This window comes from Neoarius graeffei, chromosome 5 (genome assembly GCF_027579695.1).
Source record: "Neoarius graeffei isolate fNeoGra1 chromosome 5, fNeoGra1.pri, whole genome shotgun sequence".
NCBI lineage: Eukaryota > Metazoa > Chordata > Actinopteri > Siluriformes > Ariidae > Neoarius > Neoarius graeffei.
In genome coordinates this window covers 33348109-33361891 of record NC_083573.1, presented here as the reverse complement: position 1 = coordinate 33361891, position 13783 = coordinate 33348109, and the positions used below count along the sequence as shown (strand labels likewise).

Sequence of the window (13783 nt, the reverse complement as noted above, 5' to 3'; positions counted from 1 at the left end):
AATTTTAGTCTCATTTCACCAGAGAATCTTCTTCCAGGGCGGCACGGTGGTGTAGTGGTTAGCGCTGTCGCCTCACAGCAACAAGGTCCTGGGTTCGAGCCCCGGGGCCGGCGAGGGCCTTTCTGTGTGGAGTTTGCATGTTCTCCCCGTGTCCGCGTGGGTTTCCTCCGGGTGCTCCGGTTTCCCCCACAGTCCAAAGACATGCAGGTTAGGTTAACTGGTGACTCTAAATTGACCGTAGGTGTGAATGTGAGTGTGAATGGTTGTCTGTGTCTATGTGTCAGCCCTGTGATGACCTGGCGACTTGTCCAGGGTGTACCCCGCCTTTCGCCCGTAGTCAGCTGGGATAGGCTCCAGCTTGCCTGTGACCCTGTAGAAGGATAAAGCGGCTAGAGATAATGAGATGAATGAGATGAATCTTCTTCCATGTGTTTGGGGAGTCTGCCACATGCTGTTGGGTAAACTCCAAACATGTTTTCTTTAGCAAAGTTTTTTCATCTTAATTATTGTTTTTGTCACAATAAAACAACAGTTTGCACCTTTAAAGCTGTAGGTGTGTTGTGTAAATCAAATGGTGCTGACCCCCCAAACATCCACTTTAATTCCATCTTGTAATGCAAGAAAACAGGACAAACACCAAGGGGGGATGAATACTTTTGCAAGACACTGTAATTCTACTCCAAGATAAGTGTGGTTTGATACAGTTTCTCAAATCAAATTCCTCATCCTGTAATCTGAGTTAGTTGGGTTCCTTTTATGGATTATGTGCAGAGCGTAGCATTTGGTCTTGTTGAATTTAATTTGCCAACATTGTTTCCACCCACAGAGACAATCAATGTCTTTCTGAAGATTCTGACAGTCCTGTTCTGAGTTTATTTCTCTGTCCATGATACAGTTGTCAGCTAGAAGGTGGACTTCTGATGTTATCCCATCCATGATGTCATTGAATAAATACATTTTTACACATAATACAATAAATATAAATACAAAAGGGGGCAGCCATGGCCTGAAGGTTAGAGAAGCAACCTTAGGCCCAAAGGGTCGCTGGTTTGATTCTCAGGACCTGCAGGAAAAATGTGAGGAGAGTTGAGTGAACAGCACTTTCCTCTCCCTCTTTATTCATTGCTGAAGTGTCCTTGAGCAAGGAGATTGTGAGTTCTACTCGCGGTTGGGTCATACCAAAGGCCATCATAAAAATGGTGCCTACTGCCATCTGGCAAGGCATGCTGCAATACAGATGTGAGTAGCGAGTCAAACTCTTGCGTTTACCAGATGACCAGCTGGTCATTGTAACCCTAGCTATATAATAGGTGAGAGGCAGAGGGCTATAGAAGCAGAGTTTGGCGCCTCGAGAGCTGGATAGTACTGGGACAGGAGACTGCCTGGGAAGATCAGGTCTTGGCATGGGAGTGACTTTAACTTAATCTCATTATCTCTAGCCTCTTTATCCTTCTACAGGGTCGCAGGCAAGCTGGAGCCTATCCCAGCTGACTACGGGCGAAAGGCGGGGTACACCCTGGACAAGTCGCCAGGTCATCACAGGGCTGACACATAGACACAGACAACCATTCACGCTCACACCTACAGTCAATTTAGAGTCACGAGTTAACCTAACCTGCATGTCTTTGGACTGTGGGGGAAACCGGAGCACCCGGAGGAAACCCACACGGACACGGGGAGAACATGCAAACTCCGCACAGAAAGGCCCTCGCCGGCCCCGGGGCTCGAACCCGGACCTTCTTGCTGTGAGGCGACAGCGCTAACCACTACACCACCGTGCCACCCTGGACTTTAACTTGACTTGATGTTTTATGTAGCACCATGGTCCTGGAAAAACGTTGTTTCATTTTAACTGTGTACTGTACCAACTGTATATGGCTGAAATGACAATTTAAAAAAAGCCTTGACCTTGACTTGACCTTGATGTACATGAGAAAGAGCGAAGGCCCTAACACTGTGCCTCGCAGGACACCTGATGTTACGTGTGTGGGTGATGATACTGCCCCTTCAAGAATTACTTGTTGGGATCTTTGGGTCAGAAAATTCCTAATCCAACTACTCTATGTATTGAGCCTTGTATCCCTGCCTGCTTGAGTTTTGCCAGGAGCCTTTCATGTGGTACAGTGTTGAACGCCTTACTTAGTATGTGCCATTTTGGACTTTGCCTTTATCTCTGGCAAAATTAAAAAGTGAAAGTTCTGGATCTCTAAATTACCTATATCCAGTATATGTTAAGGTTTCATAAACGTACAGTATGTCTCATGTAGGCGGGGCCATACTGACTCGTCATCGGGCAAGGCACTCATAATAAGGCTCTGATTGGTCGGTGTGAAAGCTCATCTTCGACTGTCCAATCGAAGCAGCGCGCGATTTAGTTTCCCCACCCGTATTATGTCGGATAAGCTTGTGATTGGCTTGGAGTTTTCCTCTGTGTATGATTGGATGCTGGCCGATGAAGCACCGCCTTCACGGAGGCGGGATTTGTTGCAATACGGGTAGGGGAAAAATAACAGCGATAGAGTCGAAGACCGGGTGAATGATCGGCTATTAAGCGTAGCTTGCAAAAGTCACTTTTGGTGCAAATGGAATTTTTATGCAGCCATTGTTATGTTTAAGATTTTGCTCAATAAAGACGTTAAAGTTTCTCCGTGGCTGGTGTGAGTAGCTGAGAACTGGAGCGATTCAGGAGCTAAAGGCCGGACTTTGTTGGTAAGCTACGCTTCGTTAGCTTCCTAGCCACCATGCTAATGCTAACAGCAACATTAACCTGCGTATCTCCTAGAAACCGTCTCTAAGGAAACCGAGTTTAGCGAAGCTGCTTTGTTGAAGATGTGAGCGGGATCAGAACGAATGGCAGGTTCGGCAGAGACCGTGCAGGGAGGGACAGCAAACAGTACACAGCCACTGCCTTTGTGTTTCTCTCTCTCTCCTCTCTGTGTGTTTCTCTCTCTCTCTCCTCTCTGTGTGTTTCTCTCTCTCTCTCCTCTCTGTGTGTTTCTCTCTCTCTCTCCTCTCTGTGTGTTTCTCTCTCTCTCTCCTCTCTGTGTGTTTCTCTCTCTCTCCTCTCTGTGTGTTTCTCTCTCTCTCCTCTCTGTGTGTTTCTCTCTCTCTCCTCTCTGTGTGTTTCTCTCTCTCTCCTCTCTGTGTGTTTCTCTCTCTCTCCTCTCTGTGTGTTTCTCTCTCTCTCCTCTCTGTGTGTTTCTCTCTCTCTCCTCTCTGTGTGTTTCTCTCTCTCTCCTCTCTGTGTGTTTCTCTCTCTCTCCTCTCTGTGTGTTTCTCTCTCTCTCCTCTCTGTGTGTTTCTCTCTCTCTCCTCTCTGTGTGTTTCTCTCTCTCTCCTCTGTGTGTTTCTCTCTCCTCTCTGTGTGTTTCTCTCTCCTCTCTGTGTGTTTCTCTCTCCTCTCTGTGTGTTTCTCTCTCCTCTCTGTGTGTTTCTCTCTCCTCTGTGTGTGTTTCTCTCTCCTCTGTGTGTGTTTCTCTCTCCTCTGTGTGTGTTTCTCTCTCCTCTGTGTGTGTTTCTCTCTCCTCTGTGTTTCTCTCTCTCCTCTGTGTTTCTCTCTCTCTCTCCTCTGTGTGTTTCTCTCTCTCTCTCTCCTCTGTGTGTTTCTCTCTCTCTCTCTCCTCTGTGTGTTTCTCTCTCTCTCTCTCTCCTCTGTGTGTCTCTCTCTCCTCTGTGTGTTTCTCTCTCCTCTGTGTGTTTCTCTCTCCTCTGTGTGTTTCTCTCTCCTCTGTGTGTTTCTCTCTCCTCTGTGTGTTTCTCTCTCCTCTGTGTGTGTTTCTCTCTCCTCTGTGTGTGTTTCTCTCTCCTCTGTGTGTTTCTCTCTCTCTCTCTCTCTCTCCTCTGTGTGTGTTTCTCTCTCCTGTGTGTGTTTCTCTCTCTCTCTCTCTCTCTCTCCTGTGTGTGTTTCTCTCTCCTGTGTGTGTTTCTCTCTCCTGTGTGTGTTTCTCTCTCCTGTGTGTGTTTCTCTCTCCTGTGTGTGTTTCTCTCTCTCCTCTGTGTGTTTCTCTCTCTCCTCTGTGTGTTTCTCTCTCCTCTGTGTGTTTCTCTCTCCTCTGTGTGTTTCTCTCTCTCTCTCTCCTCTGTGTGTGTTTCTCTCTCCTCTGTGTGTTTCTCTCTCTCTCTCTCCTCTGTGTGTGTTTCTCTCTCTCTCCTCTGTGTGTGTTTCTCTCTCCTCTGTGTGTGTTTCTCTCTCCTCTGTGTGTTTCTCTCTCCTCTGTGTGTTTCTCTCTCTCCTCTCTGTGTGTTTCTCTCTCTCCTCTGTGTGTTTCTCTCTCCTCTGTGTGTTTCTCTCTCCTCTGTGTGTGTTTCTCTCTCCTCTGTGTGTGTTTCTCTCTCCTGTGTGTGTTTCTCTCTCCTGTGTGTGTTTCTCTCTCCTCTGTGTGTTTCTCTCTCCTCTGTGTGTGTTTCTCTCTCCTCTGTGTGTGTTTCTCTCTCTCTCCTCTGTGTGTGTTTCTCTCTCTCTCCTCTGTGTGTGTTTCTCTCTCCTCTGTGTGTGTTTCTCTCTCTCTCCTCTGTGTTTCTCTCTCCTCTGTGTGTTTCTCTCTCTCCTCTGTGTGTTTCTCTCTCTCCTCTGTGTGTGTTTCTCTCTCCTCTGTGTGTGTTTCTCTCTCCTCTGTGTGTGTTTCTCTCTCCTCTGTGTGTTTCTCTCTCCTCTGTGTGTTTCTCTCTCTCCTCTGTGTGTTTCTCTCTCTCCTCTGTGTGTGTTTCTCTCTCCTCTGTGTGTGTTTCTCTCTCCTCTGTGTGTGTTTCTCTCTCTCTCCTCTGTGTGTTTCTCTCTCCTCTGTGTGTTTCTCTCTCCTGTGTGTGTTTCTCTCTCTCCTCTGTGTGTGTTTCTCTCTCCTCTGTGTGTGTTTCTCTCTCCTCTGTGTGTGTTTCTCTCTCTCTCCTCTGTGTGTTTCTCTCTCCTCTGTGTGTGTTTCTCTCTCCTCTGTGTGTGTTTCTCTCTCCTCTGTGTGTGTTTCTCTCTCTCCTCTGTGTGTGTTTCTCTCTCTCTCCTCTGTGTGTGTTTCTCTCTCTCTCCTCTGTGTGTTTCTCTCTCCTCTGTGTGTTTCTCTCTCCTCTGTGTGTGTTTCTCTCTCCTCTGTGTGTTTCTCTCTCCTCTGTGTGTTTCTCTCTCCTCTGTGTGTGTTTCTCTCTCCTCTGTGTGTGTTTCTCTCTCCTCTGTGTGTGTTTCTCTCTCCTCTGTGTGTGTTTCTCTCTCCTCTGTGTGTGTTTCTCTCTCTCTCCTCTGTGTGTTTCTCTCTCTCTCCTCTGTGTGTTTCTCTCTCTCTCCTCTGTGTGTGTTTCTCTCTCCTGTGTGTGTTTCTCTCTCCTGTGTGTGTTTCTCTCTCCTCTGTGTGTTTCTCTCTCCTCTGTGTGTTTCTCTCTCTCCTCTCTGTGTGTTTCTCTCTCTCCTCTGTGTGTTTCTCTCTCCTCTGTGTGTTTCTCTCTCCTCTGTGTGTGTTTCTCTCTCCTCTGTGTGTGTTTCTCTCTCCTCTGTGTGTGTTTCTCTCTCCTGTGTGTGTTTCTCTCTCCTCTGTGTGTTTCTCTCTCCTCTGTGTGTTTCTCTCTCCTCTGTGTGTTTCTCTCTCCTCTGTGTGTGTTTCTCTCTCCTCTGTGTGTGTTTCTCTCTCTCCTCTGTGTGTGTTTCTCTCTCCTCTGTGTGTTTCTCTCTCTCTCCTCTGTGTGTTTCTCTCTCCTCTGTGTGTTTCTCTCTCCTCTGTGTGTGTTTCTCTCTCCTCTGTGTGTTTCTCTCTCCTCTGTGTGTGTTTCTCTCTCCTCTGTGTGTTTCTCTCTCCTCTGTGTGTGTTTCTCTCTCCTCTGTGTGTGTTTCTCTCTCCTCTGTGTGTGTTTCTCTCTCTCTCCTCTGTGTTTCTCTCTCCTCTGTGTGTGTTTCTCTCTCTCTCCTGTGTGTTTCTCTCTCTCTCCTCTGTGTTTCTCTCTCTCCTCTGTGTGTTTCTCTCTCTCCTCTGTGTGTTTCTCTCTCTCCTCTGTGTGTTTCTCTCTCTCTCCTCTGTGTGTGTTTCTCTCTCTCTCCTCTGTGTGTGTTTCTCTCTCTCTCCTCTGTGTTTCTCTCTCTCCTCTGTGTGTTTCTCTCTCTCCTCTGTGTGTTTCTCTCTCTCCTCTGTGTGTTTCTCTCTCTCCTCTGTGTGTGTTTCTCTCTCTCTCCTCTGTGTGTGTTTCTCTCTCTCTCCTCTGTGTGTGTTTCTCTCTCTCTCCTCTGTGTGTGTTTCTCTCTCTCTCCTCTGTGTGTGTTTCTCTCTCTCTCCTCTGTGTGTGTTTCTCTCTCCTCTGTGTGTGTTTCTCTCTCCTCTGTGTGTGTTTCTCTCTCTCTCTCCTCTGTGTGTTTCTCTCTCCTCTGTGTTTCTCTCTCTCCTCTGTGTGTTTCTCTCTCTCTCTCCTCTGTGTGTTTCTCTCTCTCTCTCCTCTGTGTGTTTCTCTCTCTCTCTCCTCTGTGTGTTTCTCTCTCTCCTCTGTGTGTTTCTCTCTCCTCTGTGTGTTTCTCTCTCCTCTGTGTGTTTCTCTCTCCTCTGTGTGTTTCTCTCTCCTCTGTGTGTTTCTCTCTCCTCTGTGTGTTTCTCTCTCCTCTGTGTGTTTCTCTCTCCTCTGTGTGTTTCTCTCTCTCTCCTCTGTGTGTTTCTCTCTCGTGTGTGTTTCTCTCTCCTGTGTGTGTTTCTCTCTCCTGTGTGTGTTTCTCTCTCCTGTGTGTGTTTCTCTCTCTCTCCTCTGTGTGTGTTTCTCTCTCCTCTGTGTGTTTCTCTCTCTCCTCTGTGTGTTTCTCTCTCCTGTGTGTGTTTCTCTCTCTCTCCTCTGTGTGTGTTTCTCTCTCCTCTGTGTGTTTCTCTCTCTCCTCTGTGTGTTTCTCTCTCCTCTGTGTGTTTCTCTCTCCTCTGTGTGTTTCTCTCTCTCTCTCTCCTCTGTGTGTGTTTCTCTCTCTCTCTCTCCTCTGTGTGTTTCTCTCTCTCTCCTCTGTGTGTGTTTCTCTCTCTCTCCTCTGTGTGTGTTTCTCTCTCTCTCCTCTGTGTGTTTCTCTCTCCTCTGTGTGTTTCTCTCTCTCTCTCTCCTCTGTGTGTTTCTCTCTCTCTCCTCTGTGTGTTTCTCTCTCTCTCCTCTGTGTGTGTTTCTCTCTCTCTCCTCTGTGTGTGTTTCTCTCTCTCCTCTGTGTGTGTTTCTCTCTCTCCTCTGTGTGTGTTTCTCTCTCCTCTGTGTGTGTTTCTCTCTCCTCTGTGTGTGTTTCTCTCTCCTCTGTGTGTGTTTCTCTCTCCTCTGTGTGTGTTTCTCTCTCCTCTCTGTGTGTTTCTCTCTCCTCTGTGTGTGTTTCTCTCTCCTCTGTGTGTGTTTCTCTCTCCTCTGTGTGTTTCTCTCTCCTCTGTGTGTTTCTCTCTCTCCTCTCTGTGTGTTTCTCTCTCCTCTGTGTGTGTTTCTCTCTCCTCTGTGTGTGTTTCTCTCTCCTCTGTGTGTTTCTCTCTCCTCTGTGTGTTTCTCTCTCTCCTCTCTGTGTGTTTCTCTCTCCTCTGTGTGTGTTTCTCTCTCCTCTGTGTGTGTTTCTCTCTCCTCTGTGTGTGTTTCTCTCTCCTCTGTGTGTGTTTCTCTCTCCTCTGTGTGTGTTTCTCTCTCCTCTGTGTGTGTTTCTCTCTCCTCTGTGTGTGTTTCTCTCTCCTCTGTGTGTGTTTCTCTCTCTCTCCTCTGTGTGTGTTTCTCTCTCCTCTGTGTGTGTTTCTCTCTCTCTCCTCTGTGTTTCTCTCTCCTCTGTGTGTTTCTCTCTCTCCTCTGTGTGTTTCTCTCTCTCCTCTGTGTGTTTCTCTCTCCTCTGTGTGTGTTTCTCTCTCTCCTCTGTGTGTGTTTCTCTCTCTCTCCTCTGTGTGTTTCTCTCTCCTCTGTGTGTGTTTCTCTCTCCTCTGTGTGTGTTTCTCTCTCTCTCCTCTGTGTTTCTCTCTCCTCTCTGTGTTTCTCTCTCCTCTGTGTGTTTCTCTCTCCTCTGTGTGTTTCTCTCTCCTCTGTGTGTGTTTCTCTCTCTCTCCTCTGTGTGTGTTTCTCTCTCTCCTCTGTGTGTGTTTCTCTCTCTCCCCTCTGTGTGTGTTTCTCTCTCTCCCCTCTGTGTGTGTTTCTCTCTCTCTCCTCTGTGTGTGTTTCTCTCTCTCTCCTCTGTGTGTGTTTCTCTCTCTCTCCTCTGTGTGTGTTTCTCTCTCTCTCCTCTGTGTGTGTTTCTCTCTCTCTCTCCTCTGTGTGTGTTTCTCTCTCTCTCTCCTCTGTGTGTGTTTCTCTCTCTCTCTCCTCTGTGTGTGTTTCTCTCTCTCTCTCTCCTCTGTGTGTGTTTCTCTCTCTCTCTCTCCTCTGTGTGTGTTTCTCTCTCTCTCTCCTCTGTGTGTGTTTCTCTCTCTCTCTCTCCTCTGTGTGTGTTTCTCTCTCTCTCTCTCCTCTGTGTGTGTTTCTCTCTCTCTCTCCTCTGTGTGTGTTTCTCTCTCTCTCCTCTGTGTGTGTTTCTCTCTCTCTCCTCTGTGTGTGTTTCTCTCTCTCTCCTCTGTGTGTGTTTCTCTCTCTCTCCTCTGTGTGTGTTTCTCTCTCTCTCTCCTCTGTGTGTGTTTCTCTCTCTCTCTCCTCTGTGTGTGTTTCTCTCTCTCTCTCCTCTGTGTGTGTTTCTCTCTCTCTCTCCTCTGTGTGTGTTTCTCTCTCTCTCTCCTCTGTGTGTGTTTCTCTCTCTCTCTCCTCTGTGTGTGTTTCTCTCTCTCTCTCTCCTCTGTGTGTGTTTCTCTCTCTCTCTCTCCTCTGTGTGTGTTTCTCTCTCTCTCTCCTCTGTGTGTGTTTCTCTCTCTCTCTCTCCTCTGTGTGTGTTTCTCTCTCTCTCTCTCCTCTGTGTGTGTTTCTCTCTCTCTCTCCTCTGTGTGTGTTTCTCTCTCTCTCTCTCCTCTGTGTGTGTTTCTCTCTCTCTCTCTCCTCTGTGTGTGTTTCTCTCTCTCTCTCCTCTGTGTGTGTTTCTCTCTCTCTCCTCTGTGTGTGTTTCTCTCTCTCTCCTCTGTGTGTGTTTCTCTCTCTCTCCTCTGTGTGTGTTTCTCTCTCTCTCCTCTGTGTGTGTTTCTCTCTCTCTCTCCTCTGTGTGTGTTTCTCTCTCTCTCTCCTCTGTGTGTGTTTCTCTCTCTCTCTCCTCTGTGTGTGTTTCTCTCTCTCTCTCCTCTGTGTGTGTTTCTCTCTCTCTCTCCTCTGTGTGTGTTTCTCTCTCTCTCTCTCCTCTGTGTGTGTTTCTCTCTCTCTCTCTCCTCTGTGTGTGTTTCTCTCTCTCTCTCCTCTGTGTGTGTTTCTCTCTCTCTCTCCTCTGTGTGTGTTTCTCTCTCTCTCTCCTCTGTGTGTGTTTCTCTCTCTCTCCTCTGTGTGTGTTTCTCTCTCTCCTCTGTGTGTGTTTCTCTCTCTCCTCTGTGTGTGTTTCTCTCTCTCCTCTGTGTGTGTTTCTCTCTCTCCTCTCTGTGTGTTTCTCTCTCTCCTCTCTGTGTGTTTCTCTCTCTCCTCTCTGTGTGTGTTTCTCTCTCTCTCTCTCCTCTGTGTGTGTTTCTCTCTCTCTCTCTCCTCTGTGTGTGTTTCTCTCTCTCTCTCTCCTCTGTGTGTGTTTCTCTCTCTCTCTCTCCTCTGTGTGTGTTTCTCTCTCTCTCTCTCCTCTGTGTGTGTTTCTCTCTCTCTCTCCTCTGTGTGTGTTTCTCTCTCTCTCTCCTCTGTGTGTGTTTCTCTCTCTCTCTCTCCTCTGTGTGTGTTTCTCTCTCTCTCTCTCCTCTGTGTGTGTTTCTCTCTCTCTCTCCTCTGTGTGTGTTTCTCTCTCTCTCTCCTCTGTGTGTGTTTCTCTCTCTCTCTCCTCTGTGTGTGTTTCTCTCTCTCTCCTCTGTGTGTGTTTCTCTCTCTCCTCTGTGTGTGTTTCTCTCTCTCCTCTCTGTGTGTTTCTCTCTCTCCTCTGTGTGTGTTTCTCTCTCTCCTCTCTGTGTGTTTCTCTCTCTCCTCTCTGTGTGTTTCTCTCTCTCCTGTGTGTTTCTCTCTCCTCTGTGTGTGTTTCTCTCTCTCTCCTCTGTGTGTGTTTCTCTCTCTCTCCTCTGTGTGTGTTTCTCTCTCTCTCCTCTGTGTGTGTTTCTCTCTCTCTCCTCTGTGTGTGTTTCTCTCTCTCCTCTGTGTGTGTTTCTCTCTCTCCTCTGTGTGTGTTTCTCTCTCTCCTCTGTGTGTGTTTCTCTCTCTCCTCTGTGTGTGTTTCTCTCTCTCCTCTGTGTGTGTTTCTCTCTCTCCTCTGTGTGTGTTTCTCTCTCTCTCCTCTGTGTGTGTTTCTCTCTCTCCCCTCTGTGTGTGTTTCTCTCTCTCCCCTCTGTGTGTGTTTCTCTCTCTCTCCTCTGTGTGTGTTTCTCTCTCTCTCCTCTGTGTGTGTTTCTCTCTCTCTCCTCTGTGTGTGTTTCTCTCTCTCTCTCCTCTGTGTGTGTTTCTCTCTCTCTCTCCTCTGTGTGTGTTTCTCTCTCTCTCTCCTCTGTGTGTGTTTCTCTCTCTCTCTCCTCTGTGTGTTTCTCTCTCTCTCTCTCCTCTGTGTGTGTTTCTCTCTCTCCTCTGTGTGTGTTTCTCTCTCTCTCCTCTGTGTGTGTTTCTCTCTCTCTCTCCTCTGTGTGTGTTTCTCTCTCTCTCTCCTCTGTGTGTGTTTCTCTCTCTCTCTCCTCTGTGTGTGTTTCTCTCTCTCTCTCCTCTGTGTGTGTTTCTCTCTCTCTCTCCTCTGTGTGTGTTTCTCTCTCTCTCTCCTCTGTGTGTGTTTCTCTCTCTCTCTCTCCTCTGTGTGTGTTTCTCTCTCTCTCTCTCCTCTGTGTGTGTTTCTCTCTCTCTCTCTCCTCTGTGTGTGTTTCTCTCTCTCTCTCTCCTCTGTGTGTGTTTCTCTCTCTCTCTCTCCTCTGTGTGTGTTTCTCTCTCTCTCTCTCCTCTGTGTGTGTTTCTCTCTCTCTCTCTCCTCTGTGTGTGTTTCTCTCTCTCTCTCTCCTCTGTGTGTGTTTCTCTCTCTCTCTCTCCTCTGTGTGTGTTTCTCTCTCTCTCTCTCCTCTGTGTGTGTTTCTCTCTCTCTCTCTCTCCTCTGTGTGTGTTTCTCTCTCTCTCTCTCTCCTCTGTGTGTGTTTCTCTCTCTCTCTCTCTCTCTCTCTCCTCTCTGTGTGTGTGTGTGTGTGTTTTTTTCTCTCTGTGTCAGGGCTTTACATTAGCACCCACCCACCCGCCAAATGCGGGTAAAATTCGGCTTTGGTGGGTAATGACTTTAGTCCCACTAGCCACTTTGGCGTGTGCTTTATTCTGTGGTCTGACAATATATTTTAATTGTAGTTTTCTCTGAAGGCATCTGATATAATAAACACATTGCAATGTAATATTACGCGCCTACAACTCCCATGAGCACCTGCATAACATTCTGACAACATGTTAGAATTGTTGAGGACATTCGTTGACGTCTCAGATAAAATCAGTGATACGGTAACCTGCGGTTAATGAATGAAGCAACAAAGTTGCTGATGACTGACAAGCACACTATGTGACAGCAAATAGCTGGAGTTTCAAACCCTGCTGCTCAGGAAAAAAGGGCAGAGATGAACCGGGCCGGAGCAGCATTTTAAAATCACCGAGGTCTGTGATGCGCAAAGCGTGCGCTGAAAAATGTTCGGTATATTTAAATGATAGGGGTGAATTACATGTCACACGAGCTCTATTCCTGAAATTACTTTTAATGGTGTTTGAACTGAATATCATCAGTTTTGAAAAAAAATCATGTATGTGGCAAGAGTAAGAATAATTTAAGCTTGTTTAATGGTTTGATCTGGCCCAAGCAATGAGGACAAAAGATACCCTAACCATGTAGCCTATGGAACTGAGATACATTAACAATCTGGCATCCATTACATCTACACAAACACACACACACACACACACACACACACACACAAATATTCTGGGGAAAAAAATCAGTATACACCACCATGCTTTCGGCAAAGTTATCCAAGGCAAGCATAAGTTAAAATTTTCCACTCTATTGCTTTGGCTTATCGAATGATTTATTTTTAAAATCACAAACAAGGTAGGGCGGAGCCACGGCACGGTGGTGTAGTGGTTAGCGCTGTCGCCTCACAGCAAGAGGTCCGGGTTCGAGCCCCGTGGCCGGCGAGGGCCTTTCTGTGTGGAGTTTGCATGTTCTCCCCGTGTCCGCGTGGGTTTCCTCTGGGTGCTCCGGTTTCCCCCACAGTAGAGGTCTGCACGGGACAGAATTTTCAGTCCCGCTCCCGCAAAGAATTATGATTTTCAGTCCCGCCCACGCCTGCCATATTTTGTCCTGCTCCCGCCCGCAAATCCCGCATGATGCAGACGTTCGCGTTATTTCTCACGAAAGTTCCTGTCATTGGCTTGGGGAATTAAACATGCTGAGCTTAGCTGAGCTCTCCGCTGACCGATCCTTCATTTATTGTAAGTTTATTGTTTAGACTCTGACATTCTGCTGACACATTCCAAGTTGAGCGCTGCACACGCTCATGATTGACAGCTCTCGCTTTGCGCACTCGCACTCCCACTTCCGAGTCTGTGGCGTTATGATTCCAACCGCGATTTCATTCTCCTCTCATATGAAGTGTTGCGCAACCACAACCAGCTCCTCAGATTATACACTGTCTATTTCTAGCTTTAAATTGAACAATCTGCGATACACAGTCCTTTTTAATACTAGTTAATACTTAGGACTAATACTCTTGACTTTTTAATGGTAAATGTAGCTCTTTTTAAAGCAGCACTTACTTCTGAAGCACTGTGAGCTTCACTAGAGGAGCTCTGCTCTTCTGCCATGATCGGAGATCTCAAACACGGAAGAGCGGAAAGGAATTGGAAACGTACGCGAGATTAGACCCCATCCGCAAATTTAGGCATCTTAAAATGTTTTATTAATGCCAAATAAAATATCCAGCACAAATTATATATGATAGACATAAATTAATAATTTATAAATTTTATTTTAAACACGTTTTTAGTTAGTTTAGTTTGCAGCTTATCACCTCTCCCGCCCGCGCCCGCATTGTGCACTCCCCCTCCCGCCCACACCCGCAATGAGCTTTCAAAATTTGTCCCGCGCCGCACTGCTTTGTGTCGGGTCCCGCGGGAGTGCAGGGCTCTACCCCACAGTCCAAAGGCATGCAGGTTAGGTTAACTGGTGACTCTAAATTGACCGTAGGTGTGAATGTGAGTGTGAATGGTTGTCTGTGTCTATTGCCGCTTTTCCACTACAAACGCGGCTGAGCCGTGCCGTGCTGAGTCGAGCTGAGTCGAGCTGAGCGGGGCTGTTGGAGTTGCATTTCGACTACAACCGCGCTGAACCGTGCTGGCTGGAAGTGGGTGGACACATTGGGTGGAGTTAGCGAAAGTGGGTGGACGTCACGTGATGTCGTTAAGCAGCGCAAACAGTGACATCAGTGACAGTGGCGGAACAAGTCAGAGCCGGGCCGGGGGCGGGGCAAATGACCGGGCCCTTTATTAAAGCTTATCATAACATCATTTTAGGCTACAAAAACGAAGTCCTTCAAACGAACATGTAACTCAGAAACAAAAAACATTAGGATACTGTACATGGCTCATAATAAAACATCAATAGCCGATACTGCGCACATTATTTGAAGGGCATACGAATGAGCGCTCAGAGGTTGCAACGGTGACAGGAAGAGTCAGAAATAAAAGGAGGGCGGTGCAAACCTCACTGAATGCACTGTGTTTACCAATTTCAACACTACAGGGTGCAACTATGTTATTTTGTACATTAAGTCCTTCAAACGAACATGTAACT

At 47.1% G+C, this 13783-nt stretch overlaps 1 protein-coding gene across 4 annotated transcripts in view; it reads left to right on the top strand.

Moving 5' to 3' along the window:
* The first annotated feature begins 2499 nt into the window (after nt 1–2499).
* setdb1b (SET domain bifurcated histone lysine methyltransferase 1b) overlaps nt 2500–13783 on the top strand; it is a 96121-nt gene continuing 84837 nt past the window's right edge. The window contains exons 1-2 of one of the 4 annotated variants that reach the window (XM_060921579.1): nt 2500–2709; nt 2783–2857. The gene's annotated coding sequence lies outside the window, so the exon portion shown is untranslated. Of the gene's footprint in view, nt 2710–2782; nt 2915–13783 lie in introns of those variants that run through there. The other 3 variants (XM_060921581.1, XM_060921580.1, XM_060921582.1) reach the window with 3 other exon arrangements.